The 7,305-nt window shown below is 43.6% G+C and overlaps 1 long non-coding RNA gene across 1 annotated transcript; it reads right to left on the bottom strand.

Annotated features, from left to right (window-relative positions):
* LOC112392324 (uncharacterized) lies at positions 1–5,133 on the bottom strand. The gene is made up of 4 exons (XR_003001661.1): positions 4,853–5,133; positions 4,437–4,510; positions 4,216–4,270; positions 1–59 (listed from the first exon to the last, which is right to left on the bottom strand). It is a non-coding gene; the product is annotated as an uncharacterized LOC112392324 (long non-coding RNA).
* Positions 5,134–7,305: the final 2,172 nt, after the last annotated feature.

Here is a 7,305-nt window from a genome sequence, read left to right on the forward strand (position 1 = left end):
CTGGAGGTCCAAGTGGTTCAGACTCCGTGCTTCCACTGCAGGGGACATGGGTTCGATCCCTGGTTGGGGAATGCGTCGTGGCGTGGCCAAAAGGAAAAAGGAAGAAAAAAATTTCGGTTATTTGTCTTTTTATTTCAGTTGTAATAATTCCTCATATATTCCAAAATACAATTCCCTTCCTGAACTTGTGATTTTCAAATTTTGGGTCCCACTTTGTGGGCTGTATCTTCACTTTCTTGGTGGTGTCCCTTGAAGCTTGAAAGTTTTTAATTTTGAGGAAATCCAATTTATGCATTTTTTTCCCCTTTGGCTGCTTGTACTCTTACATTTAGGTTGATGGTGCATTTTGAGTAAATTTTTGTGTGTAGCATGAGGTACGAGCCTGTGATAAAATATTTCACAAGTGCTGTCTTGACCCAATGTTGGTGTCATGGCTAAAAACTCTCAATTCCTCTTCACAGGAAGTTTGCTAAACCCACACCCTAAATACTTCTCTTATCAAGGTCTAACACAATGTACCTTTGCCAGGCTACCCACAGATACCTCAGTAGCCTTGCCATTGGACACAGTCTTAACTGCATCCACCTTTTTCCAGGAGCACAGGTATGACATTATATGGATGACATCCTCCTCTGAGGAGATTCATTTAACATGCTCATTAAGGACATAAAAATACTCACAAAAGAGCTCACAAAAAAAGACATAGGCCACTGCCTCACACATAATGCAAAGCCCTGACACCTTCGTTAAATTCCTGAAAAGTATTGGTAAAACAGGGCAACTCTATGCCTGACACTGTCAAGAAACTACAGTAAGATCTCTCAGCACCCATAATGTCTTTCAGTCTTATTTGGGTCTGGAAGCAACATATTCCTTACTTACAAATTTTAGTTAATCTCACTGATGCCATTACTTACAAATCACCCCACCTTGGAAAGGAACCCTGCCAACAAAAGGCTCCAGAATCTGTTCAAATTAAAATCAGCAGTCACTCCTGTTAATGCCCTCAGAGACGCCTCTGCAGAGGCTGCAGCAACCTCCTCTCATGCCTCTGAACCCCCTCTGATGGCCACCAGGTGCCTACAGGCTTAAGATGCAAGAAAGTGCCCCTTTTGGCCCTATGCTATACACCACTAGAGTGACAACTGCTGGCTATATACTAAGATCTCTTGGAGATAAAGGCTTTCAAAGACCCTAAGCCTGGGACTCTCTGAACCCAGATGCCTACTATGCCTTGGATCATGGAGGCAGCACCCCCACAAACTCAGCACAGGTACATCCCATAGACTCAGCCAAGCCTGAGCCCTCTGGAATGTTCCACCTACAGGAGGGAGTGGTCTTCCCTGTCCTTAGCCCCTTGCCAGATGCCATGGTGCTAGAGGAGGTCACCCCTCCCTCAGAGCCCTTGACTAGGAATCCTCCTGGGGTTAACTAAGTAAACAGCAATGTGAGCCCACAGAATTTATGAATAGCACTGCCACCATCATAGGTGATGGAGCTAAGTGGAATGTTGCTGCTTTCCATTCCTTAACTAGGATGTCCCCCATAAAGGACAGGATCCAAGGATCAGAACAAGTGGTCAAACTTTAGGAAGTCATCTCTGCACAAATGTCCTGACAAACAAATGGTCCCATCTGCACATTTTTACAAACTCTTGGGCCATTGCCTAAGAGTTGTCCCTATAAGGGTAAAGAAATCTGGGAATCTCCTGCCTTACAGATACTCAAACATAAATCAAAGTCATTCATCTCTACATACACAAGGACTCACCAGGACAATCCTTATTCCCTTCAGAGTTCAAGACATTACTAGTAGTGACCAAGGCATACATTTCACTTCTCAAAACACACAATGTTGGGCTCTTGCGAAAGGCATTCAATGGAACTTTCATCTCCCAATAGGTCCCAGGCAGCTGGCTTAATTAAGAGACACAATGGTCTCTTTAAACAGCTCCCTTTTTTTTTTTTTTTTTTTGCGGTATGTGGGCCTCTCACTGTTGTGGCCTCTCCCGTTGCAGAGCACAGGCTCCAGACGCGCAGGCTCAGCGGCCATGGCTCACAGGCCCAGCCGCTCCATGGCATGTGGGATCTTCCCGGGGCACGAACCCGTGTCCCCTGCATCAGCAGGTGGTCTCTCAACCACTGTGCCACCAGGGAAGCCCCTAAACAGCTCCCTTTTAAGTGGCAGTGTGTATAAGGATACATGTATACATATAGCTGATTCACTTTGTTGTACACCATAAACTAACACAATATTATAAAGCATTTATACTCCAATAAAGATGTGAAAAATAAATAAATAAATGGCAGTGTGGCAAAAGGACACCTACATGTGTCTCTCTCTTGCCTCAAGCCTTAATCTCTCTTAATTTAAGGCCTCCTGTCTGACTCACATCTCAAAGAAACTTTAGGAAACCTCCTTATCACTACTTCCTATATTTAGAGGGAGTATGTCTCACCCTCCATGCACATGAAGACTCATCACATATGAGGTCTTTTAATAATAATGTCTCCCTCTAACTTTATGGATTTTCAATCCTGCTGCCATTTCATAAGGGCTGTAGGTCAGATTGAGGGCACATACTCTCCTCAGACCCATTAACCATAGATTGTCCAATGGGAGAAGCAACTGTCCACCTGGTATGTGGTCCATTTGAGCCTGAACTTTCCCTACCCAGGAAACCTTCCCCAATATTTGGATTATAAGGTGTTGAAAATTAATCTGGGATCTCCTTCTGATCCCATCCAGGAAATTCAAATTGGTGCATGTAGGCTAAGGCTCTTAGTCTATAGGAAATACAGAAAACATGTTAATGATACCAGACTGTGGGAAACTATACAGGACAAATCGCCCAGTTTCTTCAACAAATACATTATAAACCAATCGCAACACATAGGTCTTATTTGGACCCAGATTCAAAGAAATTTTAAAATTTAAAAAAGATATGCCCGAAGAGGCAGTCTAAACTCTAACTGGATATCTGATATTAAAGAAATATTGTTTGAAAAAAAAAAAGAAAAGAAATATTGTTTGAGAGAAAATAATGGTATTGTGATTAAGTTTTTTAAAAGACTCATCATTCACATACACACTGAAATGTTTATGGATGAAGTAATACAACAACATCTGGCATTTGCTACAAAATAATTTTGGGGTGGGCAGAGGTATAGATCAAACAAGACTAGCTATGAGTCAATCATTATTGAAGCTGAACAAAGGATGGTACATAGAGGTTCATTACTATTTTGTCTATTTTTGTACAGTTTGAATTTTTCATAATAAAAAGTTAAAAAAAATGCTGATCATGGCTCAGTGAATTGATTTTACCACACACAAAAAAAATAAGGTAACAACACCATAGTTTGAAAACTCTACAATAGCATATTAATAATTTTCTTAAGCTTTCCAACAACTAGCAAAGTACCTTGAATAAAACATAAAATCAAAAAATAGTGATTAGTAAAGTAATGATACAGCCTCTCTGAGGGAAAATATAGCAAGAAGTATTAAAATTTAAAGTCCACACATAAGTTGGCCTAGAAAGTAGCATTCATCCTACTAATAAACTCATCAAATGAGCATCTATATTTATCCCACCACCGTTTACAATAGTAAAAGACTGATAGCCATCTGAAAGTTAGTAAGGGTCAGTTTCTAAACATGGAAGAAGTATGGAATACAGTTCAGCTATAAAAAATGAATAAGCCCGTCATGTACTAATATATGCATAGAATCCCCCTGGAAGTACTCAAGAAACTAGTCACACTGGTTGCCCTCTGAAGTGGGAAAACTCCGTGACTAAGGGCAGAGCTGGGAGGGAGAATTTGCTGAATGCTCTTTTGAACCTTTTAAATACTTACAATATCATCTTTTAAACAATAAAATTGAGAAGAAAATACTAAAAGAAAGGCTTCAAATTTCACTCTGTGGGATTTATTCTATTCCTTCAAAAATCTTAGAAAAGGACTATGTATACAGGCGGCATTAAAATATTTGGCACGAATATGTGTACCTCAGGTTAAAAGGAGAGAAATGGAGTGGAACATCTTTGGGTCCATTCCTCTAACTTCCCCCCATCCCCATTATTCTTTGGAATAGCAACGCCCAAGAACCAGATCACTAAAAGGATTCTTGCTATAGATTTTCGCGGACAGAAAGCTATATCCTGAAAATCCAGAAGTCAATTCAGAAACAAAAAAGAGAAAAACAACTTACCTTGGATAAAAATCTTAGTTGTCCAATAGCTACTCTTCCCTTGTTCTCTGGTCACCTGTGTCAGAGAAGTTGGTAAGAGTTAAATAATCTTGAGACACCAAGCCTTTCTTTGAGCGCAGGCTTATTTGTTAGAACCAAACATCTTCTACTCTCCCTGCCCCACCCCACGCCCCCCACCCCACGAGTTAAAGTAGACACTCAGCCGAAGCTCAGCGACTGACCTGAGCAATGATGCCCTCCCTCTTTGGGAACCAGAGTGGAAGTCGAGAATCCGCATAGGGCTCCAGGTTGATTCCTGAGGGGAAACTGGAATCTTACTACCTCGATTTTTGCCTCCTCTCTCCTCAGCCCCCCGAACTTGAGGCTGTTTCTGGCTCTAAAATTCTCATTCTGACGTCAGGTCTGTGACTTGGAGACAAGTTTCTTTATCTGGTCATTCTCGCAGCTTAACACAACCGCTCTCACGTCTGAAGACACAACTGCCACTCTCTCAAGTGGTCACACAAAATCATGCAGTCCCACAGGCACATCACGTTACACAGACAGACACACACACACACACACACACAGTGGCGTGCTAAGGCCTGAGGCTCTAGACACGGCCGGTCTTTGTCCCGGGGCTCAGACAACGCCTCACCTTCTGCTTCTCCGGCGTCCTGCCAGGTCCCAGCGGTCCGGTCCACATCAACAGTCCGCGCTCCGACAGCCGCTGCGCGGCTCAGCTCGTTCCAGCATTAACAGCGCTGACAACCTAGTAGGAAGTAACGTTACACCCGCAGGCTTCTGGAAAATGTAGTCCAGTACCCAAAAGATCCGAGAGAGCCAGCAACCGAAGCCTTCCGAGCCCCTCTCAGAACCGTACTCGTCCCAAAAGTACAAGCCGTGAGCGGCGGCTCCTCCGCCGACTCCGCAAATCACTCCGCGCGTCTGCCGTCCCAGCTGTGATGTGGCACCTCCGGTCGCGCTCTGGCGCCTCCGGTCGCGCTCTGGCGCCTCCGGTCGCGCTCTGGCGGGAAGCTTATTTCCGGCCGCGGGGACTTCTGGGACATGTAGTGTGAACCAGGAGTCCCAGAGGGCCAAAAAGGGTCGTCCTGTTCTCTCAGCCTCAGCTTACCACGGGTTGGCGCTGGATGCCGCCACAGAGTCCGAAGGCTCTGGCAGGTGGAAGGGAAGATAGAGCGGATTCCGAGGAGGCTAAAGATGAATCTCCAGGCCGTTACTGCAGCCTGGCCTGTGGAGGAGGACGTAAGGAGAGTGACCCTTTACTGCTGGTGAGTGCATTTGCTTCAGTTTGTGACCTTGGGGGTGTGGTTGTGCAGCTGTTCCTGACACAGTTTTTATGATTAAAAATAAATAAATAAAGTGTTTAAAGTCCACTTTCTGAATGTAACATGCCAAAAAGTGCCCAAATCGTTAAAGATGGGTGATTTTTCATAAATTGCTCGAACTTAGAGTAACTGTTACTGAATACAAGTTCGTGTGCCTGAAGCACGGTGAGGCCAAACTGAGGTGGTGGAGTTTGGAGCAGAGAAAGGTTTATTGCAGGTCCAAGTAAGGAGAACAGGTGGCTTGTGCTCAAAAACCCCAAACTCCCTGCTGGTTTTAACAGGCAAAATTTGGGGTGAGGGCTTCAGGGTGTGTGACTTTCTTCTGACTGGTGGTGAGGTAATAGGGCAGTGTTCCTGGACTCTTGTGCTCAGCCTGAAGTTACCTTCCTCCACCTAGGTGGGAGCCTTAGTTCCTGCAGAAGAACGCAAAGATATGATTATATATATCCGTTGAGGAGGAACCAGGATCCTGCTTTAATGGTCACGTTACGGTTTCTTTTTTTTTTTTGGCCATGCCACTCAGCATGTGGGATCTTAGTTCCCGGACCAGGGATTGGACCCATGCCCCCTGCATTGGGAGCATGGAGCCTTAACCACTGGACTACCAGGGAAGTCCCATGCACTATAGTTTCTTAACTGCTCATTCTTGGTTTCTGCATTCCCTTACTTCCTTGATTAGTAACTGTTTGAATCTGCTCTTTGGTATTCAGGAAGGTCTAGGAGGCTGAAGCCTTTATCCTGCAAATAAGAAACTGGGGACACAGAAAGGTTTTTGTGCCCAGGAGGCCCCCACTGGGTTCTGATCAGTTTCATAACTAGCACCCCAGAAGTCCCCTACTGGTCTCCTGTAAAGATATCCATCACATGACTTACAATATTACAGATTAGTTTTGCCTGATTTTGAACTGAACATAAATGCAATCATATTGTATGCACACTTTCTAACCCCTTTGGTCTGACTTCTTTTGCCAAATATTCAGTTTGTGAGATTAATTGATAAAGTTCGCTTACTCTCATTGTTGATGGTATTTGGCTTGTTTTTAGCTTGGGGCTACTAGGAATAGTGCTTTTGAACAGTCTCATTTGTGTATTTTGCTGTGTATATGTGTGCATCTTGGAGGGGAATTGCTGGGTCATAGGTTATGCATATGTTTAACTATAGTAATACATTGCCAAACGGTTTTCCAAAGTGGTTTTCCGATTGCAGCTATGTATTATAGTTCCAGTTGCTCTGTATACCTAACACACACTTTATGTGTTTCCTTTTTAACCTTTCTGGTGGGTGCATGGTGGTTTTCATTTGAATTTACCTGATGTGTCCATTTGTATATCTTCTGTAACAGGGGAAGATACCTGCCAGCTTTAGTATTAATTTGGGCAAACAGGAAGAGGACCAAGAGAATCTGGATCCTCTTGTAGAGGTCTGTACTGTTTAGATTGGTGTTGATCCAGTGCCTTCAATAGTGCCTCTCTTTCCTTACCGCCTTTAAGAACAAATAGGACTGGAGTAAAGGCAAAGGTCCATCCTTCCTTAAGAGGGACCCAAGGCCACCTGCACTGGTCAAGGTATGTTGGGGACTTGACAGTGACCAAGGTTGCCAAACATTTTAAGCCCTTTTGGACATTGGGACATAAGTTACTGCGGTGCTAGAAATCACCCTTGGGTGTGGTCAAAAAAATTACTTGAAGCAGTTAATAATAACTTCCAGAAATAATTTGGAAAGTAATTTCCAGATTGATCAATAGACTGGTATAACTTTAC

This window comes from Neophocaena asiaeorientalis, unplaced genomic scaffold (assembly GCF_003031525.2).
Source record: "Neophocaena asiaeorientalis asiaeorientalis breed wild unplaced genomic scaffold, Neophocaena_asiaeorientalis_V1.1 scaffold280, whole genome shotgun sequence".
NCBI classification, from domain to species: domain Eukaryota; kingdom Metazoa; phylum Chordata; class Mammalia; order Artiodactyla; family Phocoenidae; genus Neophocaena; species Neophocaena asiaeorientalis.